Source organism: Acomys russatus, chromosome 28 (genome assembly GCF_903995435.1).
Source record: "Acomys russatus chromosome 28, mAcoRus1.1, whole genome shotgun sequence".
Lineage (NCBI taxonomy): Eukaryota > Metazoa > Chordata > Mammalia > Rodentia > Muridae > Acomys > Acomys russatus.
Window position 1 is genome coordinate 12029411 of NC_067164.1, and position 17853 is coordinate 12047263.

General features: G+C 38.1%; 1 non-coding gene across 1 annotated transcript; it reads right to left on the minus strand.

Moving 5' to 3' along the window:
* Positions 1 to 297: 297 nt before the first annotated feature.
* On the minus strand, positions 298 to 401 carry LOC127211094 (U6 spliceosomal RNA). Its single transcript, XR_007833378.1, has one exon. It is a non-coding gene; the product is annotated as a U6 spliceosomal RNA (small nuclear RNA).
* Between the last annotated feature and the right edge of the window lie 17452 nt (positions 402 to 17853).

Genomic DNA, 17853 nt, shown 5'->3' on the forward strand with positions numbered 1-17853 from the left:
ATTACAAATGCTAAATTCTATAGGAGAAATCATAAGAACTACACCTAGACTTAACTAGTAGGCAAACTGACGCCCCTTTCCCTCCTTCATCCCCTCTACCTTAGTCCTCAGAAAGGGGAGCCCTCCTCCCCTAACATCTGGCCTCAACCTATTAAGTCTCATGTTTACTACCTATAGCCTCTTCCTCTGTAGCCTGGCAACACTGGTCTTCCAGGGGGAAGTGATCTAAGTTCGGTCACCAGATTGCACGTCCGAAGTAGTCCCTACTCTCCACACGTGGCACCCACAAGGAAAATGTAAAATATGGAATGCTTCACGAATTTGCATGTCATCCTTCCGCAGGGGCCATGCTTATCTTCCCTGTATCATTCCAATTTTAGTATATGTACTGCCGAAAGGACCACCCTTAACACATTTTAAGTTGTAGACTTATCCTGGGAACCTCTCATTCTCTTACTCCAATCCCATTGGGACATATAGAGTCATCCTTCATCATATAGATTCTCCTTGGGATTTAATCCACACTTCCTAAATAGCAGCTTGAGTCCAGAAGCAATTTTTTCCTTACTTTCCATTAAGTCCTATTTCCTAAAGTCAGCTTTTTAAAATATCATGAACTATTTCCATATTAAATACAAATAACCCTCCATAGATTATTGTCCTCCAAACAGTATATTTTCACACACAAAAAAAATTTATCTTAGGCTAAATATCCGTGATACATCAAATCTATAAGATACATTCACTGCAAATATTTCATCATTAAAAACCTTATGGAGTAAATTTTAGGCACTACTACTATTATATCCATTTCATAAATTAAATAGAGGATACATATAAACAGTTGTAAGAAAATTTTGCTGCAGTTATTTTCAGTTCATTTAAACACAATATTGCAGTAATTGTGATGGGCCCTTCTTAAAGAGTGACGTCATTGGGTAACTTACAATGTATCTGAATGTAATATCATTATTTCATCCTTCTATTACTGCCTTATCTACACTTAGGTGACTTCTTGATACATCTCCCCAGAAAAATCAAATATCATTCCATTTTCTCATAATTTCTCTAACACAGCTGCAAGAATTCTGAGATGTCTGTAAGCTTCAGCATTTTAAAAAGTTCTAGGAGATCTTTCAAGCTATCAGACTATGCTAATTTTATGGCTGTGTTAATTTCCTAAGTGACAGACATTATGAAAGTGCTGAACAAAATGGATTGTGATTAGAACAACAATGATTTTAATGGACAAAAAGGTCAGCAGTCATATAAAATGCACAGTAAAAGGGAAGAGAGTGACATGGAGATAGGCTTTCTAATAAGGAAGCTGACAATAAAAAGCAAAGAACTTGAGAAAGATGCAAGACCCCCTGTAGACTGTGTTTATGACCTCCCTGAAGAAGGCAAGCTCAAACTTCTCATTCACTCCAGACTCAACGATACAAATGAGTTCATCATTCATCTGACTGTAGTATCAGCTCCTGCCTGGATTCTTCTACAAACTTTATCCATCTTGTCTTTTACAGGACTACGTTTGGTTTTTCTTTAACTTTTGCATATGTGAAAAAAGTATCAATTGCTTCTTAATGACTTCTAGTAGATTTGATGATCTTGTTTTTCCCTTAAATATATAATATGACATACACTCCAGTGCTATGGGACTGATACTAAAATAAACAAGAAAAAGATGCTTTACTGCCTTCACCATACTTGGCACAGAATTCAAATGACTCTTTCCTTAAATTCATTCTTTCCTGTTCTGCCTACACTGTACTGTTTGAACTTGGTTCTTGAAACATTTTCCCCTGTATTTCTGCCAATCTATATTTTTCTACTATTTCTCAAACTTCCCAGGAAACTATTCTGTGTCCTTCTTGGCTCTTCTGTGATCTTCGGTTCTCAAGATAAAGGATAATTGTTATGGGTCTCTTTGCCTTACTTATATTTATCCAAGATCCAGCTTCTAAAATTTCCTTCTGCAAGCATTGCTTTTACATTCTTCTAAGCATAACATAGTCGCCTTTTCTAATTTCATTCATCTATTTATTAATTCACTAATTTGTAGTACTAAGGATTGAACCCTGAGCCTTGCAACCCTTAGGCCGTCACTATGATACTGACCTGTGTTTGCAGCCCTTAACATTGTTTTCTTAATTTTATCCCTATACTCTGTGTGTGTGTGTGTGTGTGTGTGTGTGTGTGTGTGTGTGTGTGTGTGGTCTTTGGCTCCTGAAACAGTTCTAACTCTATTTTATTAAGAATTTGTCTCTCTTATGTTAGGAAAAAACAGTGTTATTCAAAGTTCCTAAAATGATTTTCTTTAATCACACTTTTTCACATTTTATGTAAATATTTTCAACATGCAATTTGCTGCATATAAAATTCTTAATACAGCAAAAATCCTATGCCATTTACATAGCCTTTGATTATTTTTATCATTTCTTTTCATAAGTTTGTGAATTTTTGAAACTGAACTAAAATACCCCACTAATTGTCTTGAATATTTCCTTTTAAAAATTTTTCTGCCATAGTTCATTTATTTTCTGCTTGCATATATTGCTTTTTTGCTTTTCTAGAATAACCCTATATTCCTTTTTTGACGCAAACATGTTATAATTGGATCCTTCACAAATTTTAATTTCAGAGCAAAGATCATTTGTAACCTTTAATATTTACTATTTCTGTGTATTTTTAATTAATGTATTAATCACTTTACATCCCAATTGCAATCCCTAACCTTCCTCTATTCCCAGTCACACACTCATACTGTCTATTCATATTCCCCTCCAGAGAAGAGGAAACTGTATATAGGTACCAATGCACCCAGGCACATCAAGGCAGCTCAGCTGAGGGAATAGGTTCCAAAGGCAGCCAACATAGTCAGAGACAGCCCCTATTCCAATTGTTAAAGGACCAAGCTGCACATCTGCTACAAATGTGTAGGGAGCCTAGGTCCAGCCTATTAATTCTCTTTGGTTGGTGATTCAGTCTCTGTGAGCCCCCATGGGACCAGGTTAGCTTACTCTGTAGGTCTTCTTGTGGCCTTAAGCTCTTGGGCTCCCTCATTCCTTCCCTGAACTCTTCCAAAAGACTTCCTGAAAACTTCAGCCATGTTTTGCTGTGGGTGGCTGCATCTGTGTCCATCAGCTGCTGGATAAAACCTCTCAGAAGACAGTTAAGCTCCTGTCTGGAAGTATAGCAGAGTATTATTAATATAGTCAGTGTTTAGCTCTCTCCCATGGGATGGGTCTCACTTTCGGCCATCATTGGTTTGCCATTCTCTTAATCTTTGTTCTGTCTTTATCCCTATAAACTTGTAGCCTGGACAAACTTTAGATTAAAGATCTCCCTAGGTGGATTGGTGTCCCCTTCCTTCCACCAGAAATCTCCCTAGCTACAATACGTAGCTACTTCAGGCTGCATATCCTCCCATCCTAAGAATCTAGCATCTCATCTAGGGTCACTCCCATAGACTCTCTGAAGCATTCCCTGCCCCAAGTCTCTGGCTTCTCCAAGAGATGGCTACTCAAAAATGATTTCCATTCTCTCTCACAGCCTTCCCCTATTCTCCCCACACCTGATCTCTACACCTGCTCCCCTCCCCACTCCCGTCTCTCAGCCAGTTCCTTCCCTCCATCCATCTCTGGTGTCTTTTATATTTCCAATTCAGGCACCCTTCTTTGGGTCCTTCTGATTGCTTAGGTTTGTTTGTTTGTTTGTTTGTTTGTTTGTGGACTCTAGTATGGTTATCTGGTATTTCATGGCTAATATCCATATATAAGTGAGTATATACCATGTGAGTCTTTATGGGTTTAGGTTACCTCACTCAGGATATTTTCTATTTCCACTCATTTGCCTGAAAATTGCATGATATCTTTATTTTTAATAGCTAAGTAGTATTACATTGTATAAATGTACCACATTTTCTTTATCATTTTATTCATTTCTAGGTTGTTTCTAATTTCTGACTATTATAAATACAGATTCTAAGAACATACTTGAACAGGTATCCTCATGGTATGGTGAATCGTGTCTTGAATATGTATATGATATAGTTTGGTCTTGAGGTAGAACTATTCCCAGTTTTCTGAGAAACCACAAAATTGATTTTCAAAGGGGTTGTACAACTTTAATCTCCTACCAGCAATGAAGGAGTGTTCCTTGCTGTATATTCATATTAGCATGTGCTGTCATTAGCCATTCTGACTGGTGTAATATGGAATCTCTGAGTTGTTTGATTTCCATTTCCCTGATGACTAGGGATGTTGAACACCTTTAAGTGTTTCTAGGCCATTCTAGACTTTGTGAGCAGGGAGACAGAGTCATGGGCCTGACAATGGAGCTCAAAGGAAGGCTTTACATACTTGCTTTTATTCAGCTGAGTTTCTCAAAATTTATAAAATTCAGGACTCCATGGCTGAGGAATGCTGTCTCTATTATTATTATTATTGTTGTTGTTGTTGTTGTTGTTGTTCTGTTTGTTGTTGTTATTACTATTACTATTATTATTTTAACCACTTAATTTAAATATGGTACATATGACTTAAAGGTCAATGATACAAAATAATTTCTTACGTATATCTAAGCATAAGAAAATATGGTGTATTTAAATACACACTTTATGACTTTTTGTAAAATGCAAATCACTTAAAACACTAAAACATTTTAAAAATATTACCTTAAATGAAATAAATATCCATTAAACACATACAATATTTCAATAATATAGTCAAATTTTAGTCTTCATGGTTGCATTCTATTTAATGATAATGTGTGGAAAAAACTATGTAAACCAACACCATACAGGCAAATTTAAGAAAACAAACTAAAAGAATAAAAAAGTTAAAAAATACAGTTGATTTTGAAACAAGTCTTGTGTTATTACTCAACTTTCTCCCCTACTAATATTGAAGTAAAGAACCAAAAGCCGTGTATTGGAGGCCATAATAAAAGCAGAAAGGAAAGCCACAGTAATGGTCAGCCTTTCCTTCTGAAGCCCATTGAGATGTGACATGGTGGAGAATCAGAGGGGTTAAGGATGTTCTTTAAAAATATATAAAATTCTTTAGATACGTAATTTAAAAAAGAAATGTATATAGGGAGGAGGAAGAGAAAAAAGTCATTTGAGACAGAAAATGGGAGGGAGAGGGGAAGAAATGAGAAGGAGCACAGAAAGAAAGAGATGTAACTGCTGTCATTTTTTTTTTTTTTGGGTAGTCCTTTGATTTGTAAGACATGAATAAAGGACTGTCCATGAACTACTGAGGGACACCTAAGGACACAACACTCATGCTCTGCAGCATGTACATTCCCTACATCCCTACATGACTACTGACATTCTTCCCCATAAAGCCTGTCCCTACTCAGACTACATTTTAAAAGATTTTATAGTTGGGGATGTGAGATAGTATATAGTTATTCACAAGAATGCAAAATTTCTTTGTTATTATCTTTATGTAAAGTTAATTTATATTACATAAAATTTATTTGTTTGCATAAGATTAATCATTTATACATCTATAAAGACATCATATTCTATCTCATAAATATATGCAATGATCACTTTTATAAATAAACAGAATAATGTTCAAGGTAAATAATATAATAAAGGGTTACTTGAAATTTCATACAATTCAGAATATAATCAATAGTTTGGCTACATGATTACCTCATTTTCTGCTTCATAAGATTGATTTAAAGCATATTAAGTATATGGATTTATGTCAATTATCTCACCCAACATATGAACATATGAACAAAACTAAAACAAAAAAAGTACATAAAAATACATTTTCTTTTAAAGACAGTACAAACACAAGGAAATTAACTTTTAGGAATTAAAACTAAGTAACAATTTCAAAGTGATGTTGTAAATCAGGGAAAAAGTAAAAATAAATAAAAAGAAAACACACAGGATTAATCTAGCCAGCCCAACATTTTAATAATAGGAATTCCTGTGAGAGTAAACAAATAAAATAGAAGAGAAATTACCAGAGAAGTACATCATTTCAAGGAACAGAAATAAAGCATGTTTTCAAGATTAACAATGTCTGCTGAGTGCTCAGCTTAATGAATTCTCATGCTGAGACAAAATATAATGAAACTGTGCAATACTGGGGCTGCACAAAAAAGCTTATAAAAATCTTCTAGGGGGGAAAAAAGGAAGGAGACATTATCAAAGTCACCAGTTGGTGCTGTCAGACTTGTGAGCTACATGCATTATTATTAGCTATGATAGAGAACAGCAGAGGTATATCAGGAAAGATAATTTCCAAGACATAATTATATGCTGAGGTAAGATGTGGAGGATAGGATAACTGCACTTCCTATATGAATCGTCCTAACTTTTACAATTCATATACCCACAAACAAGAGACCAAAAATGGGGACTGGTAGTACAGATAAGTCATTAGAGAACATTTTCTTCATATGAACAATTCATAATTTGATTCTACACACATCAAAAAGTTTAAGTTTATATATAAATCTTTAATGTCCTAACCTAAGGAGGATATAATATTAATTAGGTGTTAATGACAACCTATGAATTAGTGCTTTCTGTTACCAAGTTAAAATACCATAGCAAAAGCAACTAAAGAAAAAGGATTTTATTTTTCTGTATAGCTCTGGAGTCCACTTTAGAGGGCAAGTCATGATAAGACAGGAGAATTATGAAGAAAAGATATCACCTGTCATGAGCACTCCACAAGCAGAGAGAGAAAACAGACTCATTTTCCAGTGGTAAGGCATCACATTGACAGACATTGTAGATCTAGATCCAGCTAGAATGTGGATACACTCTGGAGTACAGAATGATCGGGTTGGAATAAAGACAGGTTCTTAGCACACACCTTTAATCACAAACAATAAAGATAAGGTTAGTTGATAGAAGGAAACAGCCGTGTTTTAAAGTCAGGTCTGAGGGCCAAAAAAAGTCATGAATCAGAAAAAGACTTGACGGAATGTTTCAGACCTAACCTATGCCCAACTCTCAGGAGAACAGGACAGGAAGAGAGGCTTAAATGTGTTAATATCTGGTTTCCTCAAGGTTGTCAAATACAAATAGCCAAAACACTAACAAGGTAACATTTACATAATTACTGACTGTGTCATGGTTCTTCTTTTTTTAATTTGTTTTTTTTTTAATTTTTTATTAATTTCTTCTTGTTACATCTCAATGGTTATCCCATCCCTTGTATCCTCCCATTCTTCCCTCCCTCCCATTTTCCGCTTATTCCCCTCCCCTATGTCTGTTCCTGAGGGGGATTTCCTCCCCCTGTATATGCTCATAGGGTATCAAGTCTCTTCTTGGTAACCTGCTGTCCAACTTCTGAGTGCCACCAGGTCTCCCCCTCCAGGGGACATGGTCAAATGTGAGGCACCAGAGTTCGTGTGAAAGTCATACCCCACTCTCCACTCAACTGTGGAGAATGTTCTGACCATTGGCTAGATCTGGGTAGGGGTTTAAAGTTTACCGCCTGTATTGTCCTTGGCTGGTGCCTTAGTTTGGGTGGGACCCCTGGGCCCAAATCTGCCTATCATAATGTTCTACTTGTAGGTTTCTAGGACCCTCTGGATCCTTCTACTTTGCTATTCTTCCCTGCTTCTCTCATCTGGAGTCCCAATAGGATGTCCTCCCCTCTGTCCCAGTTTTCTGGTTCTTCTTGCTATAGGTAGTCTATTGTAAGTATGTGTAATAATATAAATGTATATGTAAAAAATAAAAAATATTTAATTAATAAAAAATAATAGGATTAAAAAAAGAAATCAGAAAAAAAGTGTTAATATCATGATAGATCAATTGTTAGGTGAATTTCAGTATCCTAATTTAGGAAAGCAGATGCACCTGATTAATCTATTATTATATAATGTAATTTAGGAGCTTTAAGAGCTCAGAATAAGCTGGAGGAACAAGGAAATAAGCTCTATGTCATTCAGGAAGATTATACAAAGCCCCAAAGAGACATTTACTGATTTATTACATTGATTAATATCTGCTATAACAGGACAATATCAGATCCAGATGCAAGATGTGTATCAATTGAAACTTTGGCTTTCCAAAATACAAATACAGAGTATAAAACATTTTTAGACATTTAGAAGCCAGATCAGCATCCATGGCTTAGTGGTCTAGAACCATGCTAATATTGACTGTATTGACTATGTAATAGGACAAGCAATAGGCAATAATTCTAGCTATCAAAATATCTACTGTGTTAACTTTGGGAGACAAGGTCACTTGAAAAGGGATAGTAGCAAAAATTCTAAAGGCTTCTCTAGAAGACCAAAGCCTGTTGGGGTTTGTAGAAGATATGGTAAGGGTAAGCATTGGACGGATGAATGCAGCAGCAAGAGATATGCAAGGTAATCCATTACAAATTGGAAACACTCTATGAGATAATCCTCTAAATATGGGAAACTTCTTAAGGGTGTTTGGTCATACATCTTCAGCAAACATAAGAAACCAAGAATAACCCATCAGCAACCCATAAGGAAACCAGAGAAAACTAAACTCAGTTTTGGAGATCTCATGCATGGTACAGACGAACGTGCTGCCCTAGACATAGTGTCGCACCTCACTTGGCCAGCAAGGAAGACGCAACCACCAGTTCTTCTCCAAGCAGTTTATTCAAGCTCTTCGTGCAAGCAACTCCCCCGAACCACACCCGACACACACTAATAAAGCATACTATCATCCAATCAATTCACACCACGTCTCATATCCTTGTAGGTGCACGAAGGCAGAACTACCGCAGGCAGTGGGCTATATCCAAATAAGGACCTGTTTGTTTTCAACAGAGGCAGCTCTGGCGACAGGCCAGGCACTATCTTAGGGTGTGTTCCTTGGGGGCTCTCCACAGTTCCCCCTTTTTGTTTTATTAAAATGACACATCAGGACTTCAACGCAACGCGTGAGAGTAGAGGTCTGATTTCCGGTATGTATGGGCATTTGTTCACACTGCCTTCAAGCAAGCCCTTCACTCGCTGAGTGCCAGACCTGGCCCGGTACCTTTTTCCCGGAGGTGGGGTCTGGGATACCAACCCACATGTAATCAGACTTGCTCCCCAGAAGGCCATTAACTGCATACAATGTACCTCCTGTGCAGTGCTCTGCCTCGCACCCTGAGCGTGATGAGAAACATTGTGTCAGTTCTTCAGGACAGCCAGCCAGATCTGAGGCGACTGTCCTGCCTCAACTGCTGCAAACGCTTGAGCCATCAGGACCTGCATACGATGTTGAGACGTTCTTAACCGACAAATACACCACAGGCATACACCACTCACACCCAGGAATATAATGCTTATAACCCCGATGCCCGTTCATTCCTTCAGGTGATTAACAGCAGTCGCCAGCCAAGTGGAGAGTCCATCTGCGAAAGCCAGGTCAACACGGGTAGAATTGATTGTAGTAATCGACAGTCGAAGCTCCCTCATCAGGCCCTCAAAGTTGGTTGACCAGTTACCTAGAAGATGGCTAGAGAGCTGTTTAGATAGATTTGCAGCCTTAGTGAAATTACTATATTGAACTGAAGTAATACGAATCCCAGGCAGTTTCCATTCACAGCCTAGCTGTGCCAGCTGCCATAAGACATCCACCTGCTCCTGGACCAGGTCAACGCATTGGTTCAGGATCATAATGCCTCCCTTTAACTGGGCATTGATGCTGACCTGCGTATCTAAAGCCTCAGCAACTGTGGCTGATAAATTGTTAAGGGTGGCGGCTGTTTGAACTGTGGAGCTTAGAGCCACTGCAGGAGTGGCAGCACCTGTAGCGGCAAGGGCGACTGCAGCAACAATGGCTGCGGTAATCCCAAAATCCCTTTTATGTCTAAACAACGTCATGGCATTAGGTGCTTGCACTGGGATGGGATATCCTGTTTGTTGATTTAGCAAATCGACCCTGTCCCAAAAGCATGTCCCTGTCCCAGGCTGGATTGCCTCCAGCAGCATTAGTTGCAGCCTGATCAGTGGCAAATTCTATCAAGAAGGCCTTCCAATCAAGATACTGACCAGGAGTGAGGCATGCCTTAACAAGGCTACTCCAATCGGTAGGTGTCATGCAGTGCCTAGTTAAGCTCTCTATCATCGGCACCGTAAAAGATGCCGAGACACCATAGGCACATACAGCCTCGGCAAGGGAGTTTACTATCTTGAAATCTAGAGGTTCATGGTAGCGATTTCCCTGAGCATCTTGAAACACTGGAAACCCCAAGGCACTCGCTCTGACTTCCCTCCAAACCTGCGGGCATAAAGACTGACCAACATTAGTTGGCTCTGGTTCTAGATTAGGCACGCTGTAGGGAGGAGGCATGGCAACTTCCGTCTCAGCTTTCATCACTCCCCTCCTTTTAACTTCCCCTTTTTCTGGCATCTCCTTTCTATATGGAGACAAATCCAGATATAGTCCGGTCCCCTCCATTTTGTTTATTAGTTCCTCAATATCATCCTCTGAGCTAGATTCTTCACTGAGCTCACTTCCTTTTTCTGAATTTTGAGATCTTTCTTCCTTCAACTGTTCAAGAGCTTGATTTCCAGTTTCTATCGCCTGACAACACCTGGTATCTGACAAGCAACTACGGACCAACTTCCACATTGGCCTCACCCCGGCTTTCAAGTCTCCTTGTTCCCAGGCAAAATCCAAATCCTTACCTAGCTTATCCCAACTCGGAAGGGAAAGATGGCCGGACACCGCGAACCAAGGGGCCACTGTATCACATTCAGTCAGGAAGGTTTCTAAGGTTTTACTTTTAATCTTAAGTCCCTTTGATTTTAACAATTCTCGGAGGGCAGCGAAGACCGGGTGAGAAGGTGACGCACCCATACTTTTGCTTTTCCTCCTCGCGAGAAACCTCGCACATTAGCTCCCTTCCGGAGACCTTAGAATTAGCTCCCTTCCGGAGACCTTCCCCTTTTCCAGGGGTCTTAAGCTCCACTTACCGGGAACTTACCCACCTGCGATCCTTGACCACTTGGAGTTCTGAACATAACGGTGGGGGAGTGGACAGCGAGGGTCCCCATACGGGCCACCACTTGTTGCGCCTAACTCGGCCAGCAAGAAAGACGCAACCACCAGTTCTTCTCCAAGCAGTTTCTTCAAGCTCTTCGTGCAAGCAACTCCCCCGAACCTCACCCGACACACACTAATAAAGCATACTATCATCCAATCAATTCACACCACGTCTCACATCCTCACAGGTCCACGAAGGCGGAACTACCGCAGGCAGTGGGGCTATATCCAAATAAGGACCTGTTTTTTTTTTCAACAGAGGCAGCTCTGGCGACGGGCCAGGCGCCATCTTAGGGTGCGGTCCTTGGGGGCTCTCCACACATAGCCCTAAATAAATATCTCACACTATCACTAAAAATTAAATGCTATAAAATACCCCAAGCAGTTCATGGACTTCTACACCCAAAGATTCTAGAAATGGTTTTATGAAGAAGTAGTCTAACATCTCAAGAATTCATTGTACACCCAGAATTTATAGATGAAGACTTTAAGGGAGAGAACAAAATTATGGTATATGTAAAGAAAAACATACAATTTAAAATGGGAGATAGAATTACTCAGATTTTACTGGTCCCATGTGTCAAAGGCAAAGTAATTAAATGTGTGGGACCAGATTGTCAAAGAAGATTGAAGCCATATATCACTGATAAAACATAAACCTATGGGAAAGAGATCTATTACAACAATGGGAGGGCTCAGATTTATATTCCTTCAATGTCAGACAATAGATATCTATTTTAACTGACAGTGTATATTTATATTTTATGTAATATGGCTTGAAGGTTTCTGTGTTTTATTGGGCTCTTCTGCAGAGGTTGAAGTCTGATGATTCTGGATAGCCTCTGAACTTGGTTTGCAGTGACGTCACTCACTCCCTTTCTCAGCCATTTCTGAACACTAGAAACTCTAAGAGGGCATAACATAGCCATCAGGGATGATTACAGGCTGGATCCTTTTCTGATAGAACCTGTTCACCAAGCACCTATTCAATATGTGTGGATTGATAAAATTTTAATTGTACCTTGATTAAACAGAAATGGGGCGGGGGGCAGAACGATAAGATTGCCTGAAAGATAAAGATACTGGGCTGTAAAAAAGAAAAAAAAAAAAAAAGAAAGAAAAAGAAAGAAAGAAAGAAACCCACATAATTAGAATAATTAGATCAACCTGTATACTCTAAAGGTGTTTTAGTATCAGAATGGAAGTTAAGGAATGGATTACTTTGGAAAGATGATTTTCCTATATTTCCACAGTTGATGAAAGCCTATGGGTTCCACCAAAGTTGATAAAGATCCAATTTGAATGAGAGATGTTTCTACATGAAAGGCGTGACTCATGGGAGGAAAGATGCGAAAGACAGTAATGCAGATGATGCAGAACACAGATACGTTGTCCCCTGCATAAGGACCGCACAACAAACTGGCTGAAAAAGGACAAATCATTCATCAGACTGGTAGACTTTAAAATCTTGATGGATGCTGACATGGACATTTGCTGGAGGACAGATGATCAGGGCAGCACTTATGAGGATTATCACATCAGGGATCTTCATAAAGGCATCCAAACTTTCTAAGTTTATGGAATTGATAACTGTTTCTGCTGTTACAGTTAAACTGTGTACAATTTTTAGCTCATACAGAAAGGGGGGAGATGTAGAAAAATTTTAATTCAGCAACATGACTGATCATACAATGCGTTACATCCAAAGGCTTTCTAGGTATATATGATCTGGCTGGAATGCAGACACAGTCTGCATCACGTTATGATCTGGATGGAATATAGACACACCCTTTCTTTGCACATTTAATGACAAAGAATGAAGGTAAAGTTTGTTTATAAAAGAAAGCAGCCATGTTTGAAAGTGATTTCTACTTGATAGACAAACAAATTGCTGTATCAGAGAAAGATTTGACAGAATGAGTCAGGTATAGGATACACCCTACTCTCAGGAGAAAAAGATAGAAAAGAGAATATACTTAAGAGAGGACCAGGAGAGAGTGAAAATTTTGACCAAGGTTTTCCAATAAGAGTTTCATACCGGGAAAATTTAAAGGGGTCAAGTTGCAGATAGAACAAGCTAGAAACAGGTGAAGACAGAATAGGCTAAAGAAGGAGAAGGAGCCAGGAGGTTAAAACATCCTCACAGATTAGTGTGAAGCCAGACAGCACAATTTAGTCAGAAGTCAAAAATAAGTGAGTTTGAATCTGTCACCTTGGAGAGGAGTTTAGGACAGAAGAGCTGACTTGAACCAGGTAGTGAGAGTACAGAAATGGCTAGAAAGACTTGGGAAGGACTCTCATCACATCCCCTCATTTAAAAGCATAGGTGGTAAGTTGTCAACCCTTAAATCCTGGCTTCACTGACATGCTTCCACCAGCACACCATTACCTCATTAAGGTTAAATAATATGCCCAAATATGACCAACCACCAGGGACCAACTCTTCAAATGCATACTTTTAGTTAAACTAGCACATTTGCTTATCTTTGGAAACCATTATACTAATTGAATAGATATTCTCCAGTTGCCCATTGCTAAATAGCAAATGACTTCAAAACTGGATAACCATACAATGAGTTCTTTCAGTAGTACCTGATATCTTAAAAATTATCAAATATTACCCAAAGATGAGGTATTTCCAAATTTGAAAAATGTAATGTAAGAAGTTAAAACAATGTGATGAATTCTGGGAGGGATATTTTACTTAATTTCAAAGCATTCATGATGCTTGGGGAAAAATATTACTGATGGATTTAAACAAAATTATTTTTCTAAAGTTTGCTATGAAAAGCCTGCAAATTAAAAAAAAAAAAAAAAAAACACTTTGCATAGCAGTTTCCTCCAATGTAGAAACATTTAGTCCTGCAGGAAACCTCCTTAAGCCAGAATATAAGCAACTCAAAATAGCTTCAGGAACTCCCTAAAACTGACTGGATGTTTTAGGCCTTTCCCTGTCAAGAATAAACAATAGAGCCTGCTAAGGGTCATTGCTAGATGAACCAAGCTACAAAGAATTGCAGACAATATGAGCAACAACAATGACTCTGAGACCAGACCAGCTTCCTGGAAGGAAGAGCAACCACCCGAGAAACCTGAAAGAGGTTTAGCCCAACGTATTCACTTAGAAAGGACACACTCCAACCTGTTGAGCTGTCATTTATCTCCAAGTATAGAGCCACAAAAGACCAGGAAATGCATTTCAGAAATGTATTACTTATGTTATGAAATAAAATTGATATAAATATTATTCTGTATACTACTAGTCATTGTAATATAGCCATTTACATGGTTAGAATTGTATAGGATCAAACATGTTTTCAATTCAATAGTAAAATAAAATTTGGGGAAAGGAATAGTAGTGCACATCTTTAATTTCAGCAAGCAGAAGTTTAAATATGCATATTTCTGTTAATTCAAAAATCTGTTTTGTCAACATATTATATTCCAGGCCACTCAAAGTTACATACTAAGACCTTATATCAAACAAACAAACAAACGAAAAACAAACAAACAAACAAACAAACAAAAAAAGATAGAGCCTGGGATTTTTATTTTACATCTTTAACTAGAATGTTTTAATTTGTTTAAAAAAATTATTATAAATTCACTTTTAAGCCAAAAACCAATGAGAAATTTTATATGAGGCAAAATATTTATATGGATTAGAGACATTGTTTTACTATTAAGATCATGGTTGTTACTAAGGTGTATAATAATTTAGTAATCATACAGCTCTGAATTTAAAGAATCTAAGCAGTTGTTTTCATCCACATCGGTGCAGACAGAAACTATACTGATCACGGATTTAGGCAGAACTTTGGATACGTTTTTCAAGGGCCCCAGGAAATAAAACTAGGACACCCATCTTCAGGATAATGGATATGTGGATGATGTGTGTGTTGTGGGGGGGCACATGTATGTGTATGTTGGTGTGTATGCATGTGTGGGTATACCTATGTGTGTGTAGGTGTGCTTTTGTATGACTGTGCATATGCATATGTGTATACACCTCTGTGTATATGTCCCTCTCTGTGTTTATACCTGTGTGTATGTGTGTGCATGTGTTATTACATGTGTAAACCTTTGTGTGTGTATCTCTGTGTGTGTCTCTGTGTGTACAGGTGTATAATTGTGTGTGCCTGTGTGTACACATTTGTGTGTGAGCATATGTATGTTTGTGTATATATCTAGTGTGTGCACCTGCATGTGATTATGACTGAGTGTATATGTGTGTGTACACCTAAATGTGTGTATGTCTCTGTGTGTGCATGACTGTTTGTGTGTACATTTTTCTATATATATATATATATATATATATATATATATGTGACTACATGGTGTTCACACCTTTCTGTGCGAATGTTTGTATATACATGAGTGTCTGTGTGTGCAAATATGAACAACTACATGTGTGTATGTTTTCTGTGTGCATGTGTGTAAGTACGCCTATATGTGTGTATGTCTGTGTGTGCCCACCTTTTTGTATGTGTGAATGAGGTTGTGTGTGTACACACCTTTGTATGTCTGTGTTTCTCTTTGTATATATGTATATGTACACTTATGTGTATGCATGGCTGTGTGTGGACAAACATTTGTGTATGTGTGTGTGTCTTTCTCTCCATGTGATTTTATGAGTGTGTGTGTGTGTGTGTGTGTGTGTGTGTGGGTGTGTGTGTGTGTGTTTATACATGTGTGGTGAGGGTATGATGGTGAGTATATGGGGAAACCAGAAGCAGGAACTGAGGCCCCTCCTATCACTCTCTTCTACTCTTTTGAGGAAGTCTATCCTTAACCCTGGAGAATAGTCTTCTCTTGGCTGAAAGCCAACATCCTTGGGGAATCTTTAGTTCTGTAGCCCTCAGCATTGGGATTAAGGACATTTTGATGAAGGCTGGGATCTGTATTTTGGTTCTCATGGTGGTACAGAGAATATTCTTAAACACTGAACTGCCTCTCCAGCTTGGAGGCTTTCTCACAAAGACTATAGAGCCACCACCTAAAGAGAACATGATGCTAAATGTGGAATGCTGCCTGATTCTTCACAGTGGAAGAGCTTGAGTTATTTTTCTATTTTCACATTGCTTCAAATGATTCTTAGGTGGCATATAGAAGAGTTCAAGGAGTTGGCTATCATAGTTTGAGCCTAAGTTTTACTTTCCTCCATTTGCACAATACAATAAGGTACAGAACAGCCTAACTCAAACACCAAGACATATAAGCTAGAAAAACAGATTATGAAAGCATGTAGACTTAGTAATTAAGAAGGAGAGTGCCCACATATACTTCAAGGAATAAACAGTACTACAAAGAATCAGAGAAAATGAAAGTTAAAGGTATTTAAAAAGGGGACACTTTCCATATGAAGTTGAGAATTAATCTTTCAAGGTCTGTAAAGAATTGTATAGGTGTTTGTGATAGGGGTTGCATTGAATCTGTAGATTGCTTTGATAAGATGTCCATTTTTACTATGTTGGTTCTCCCAATCCATGAGCACGGGAGATCTTTCTATCTTCTGATATCTACTTCAATTTCTTCAGAGGCTTGGAGTTTTCTTTTTTTATATACAAGTCGTTCATTTACTTAGCTAGAGTTACACCAAGATACTTTATATTATTTCTGGATATTTTGAAGGGTGTAGTTTCCCTAATTTCATTCCCAGCCCATATGTATACAGGAAGAATACTGATTTTTAAAAATTAAATTAGTATCCAGCCATTTTGCTGAAGATATATATCAGCTGTAGGAGTTCTCTTGAGGAAACTTGGGGGTCACTTATGTACTCTATAACATCATCTGCGAGTAGGGATAATTTGACTTCCTCCTTTCCAATGTGAATCCCCTTGTTCTCCTCTTGTTGTCTTATTGCTCCTTCTAGACCATCAAGTGCTATATTAAAGAGAAAGGGGGTGGGCAGCCTGGTCTAGTCACTGGTTTTAGTGGAATTTCTTTCTGTTTTAAATAAATATTCCCACCTTAATTTGGGCTATGTAAACACATTCAGTGGCTTTTGTTCTGGTGTGCACAATAGATTTTTAAACAAGAGAAACTGAAAGTTAAGTTATAATTTTAGGAAATTTAATCACTGGGCAATTTTTGTTGTTATTTTTGTTGTTATTTAGCAGTATGGTGTTAATTAAACATTCAGTCATAAATTGGAAGAATTTTTTGATGCAAAAGTCTTTTCAAATAAATTAATTTAAAGCTATATCCTAAATTTGAATTACTGAGAAATTCTAACATGTCAGAATACTAATGAAAGTAGAAACACAGACCACACTTCCAGCAATTGCAACTAATTAAAAAAAAATTGGCTCTACTTCACAGATTCTCAAAAGGCAAAGAAAATTATGTCAGTCTTACTCTCTTTTTCCAAACTGTTGAGATTTTTTAAATTAATTTATTCTGATTACAACTCAATTGTTATCCCATCACTTGTATTGTCCCATTTCTCCCTCCTTCCCGCTTTCACCCTATTCCCCTCCCCTAGGTCTAAGACTGTATGGTCTTAGGTTATCAAGTCTCATCTTGGTAGCCTGTTTATTCTTTCTTTGAGTGCCACCAGGCTCCCCACCAAGGGGAGGTCATCAAATATGGGGCACCAGAGTTCATGTCAGAGTCAGTCCCCGCTCTCCACATAATTGTGGAGAATTTTTAAATACTGCCTGAATTACTTTATGTGCATTTCGCCAGCTGTGTGTGGTAAATTTGTTTACTTGAAGTTGGGCATCATTTCTAGCACTTAAGATGTTTTTATTGCTTATTCCACATGGATGTCTGAGCCTTAAGGGGAGGGGCATAAAATAGGCATCCGAGTTAGGGCTGACCATCCCAAAGTCTCTCACATT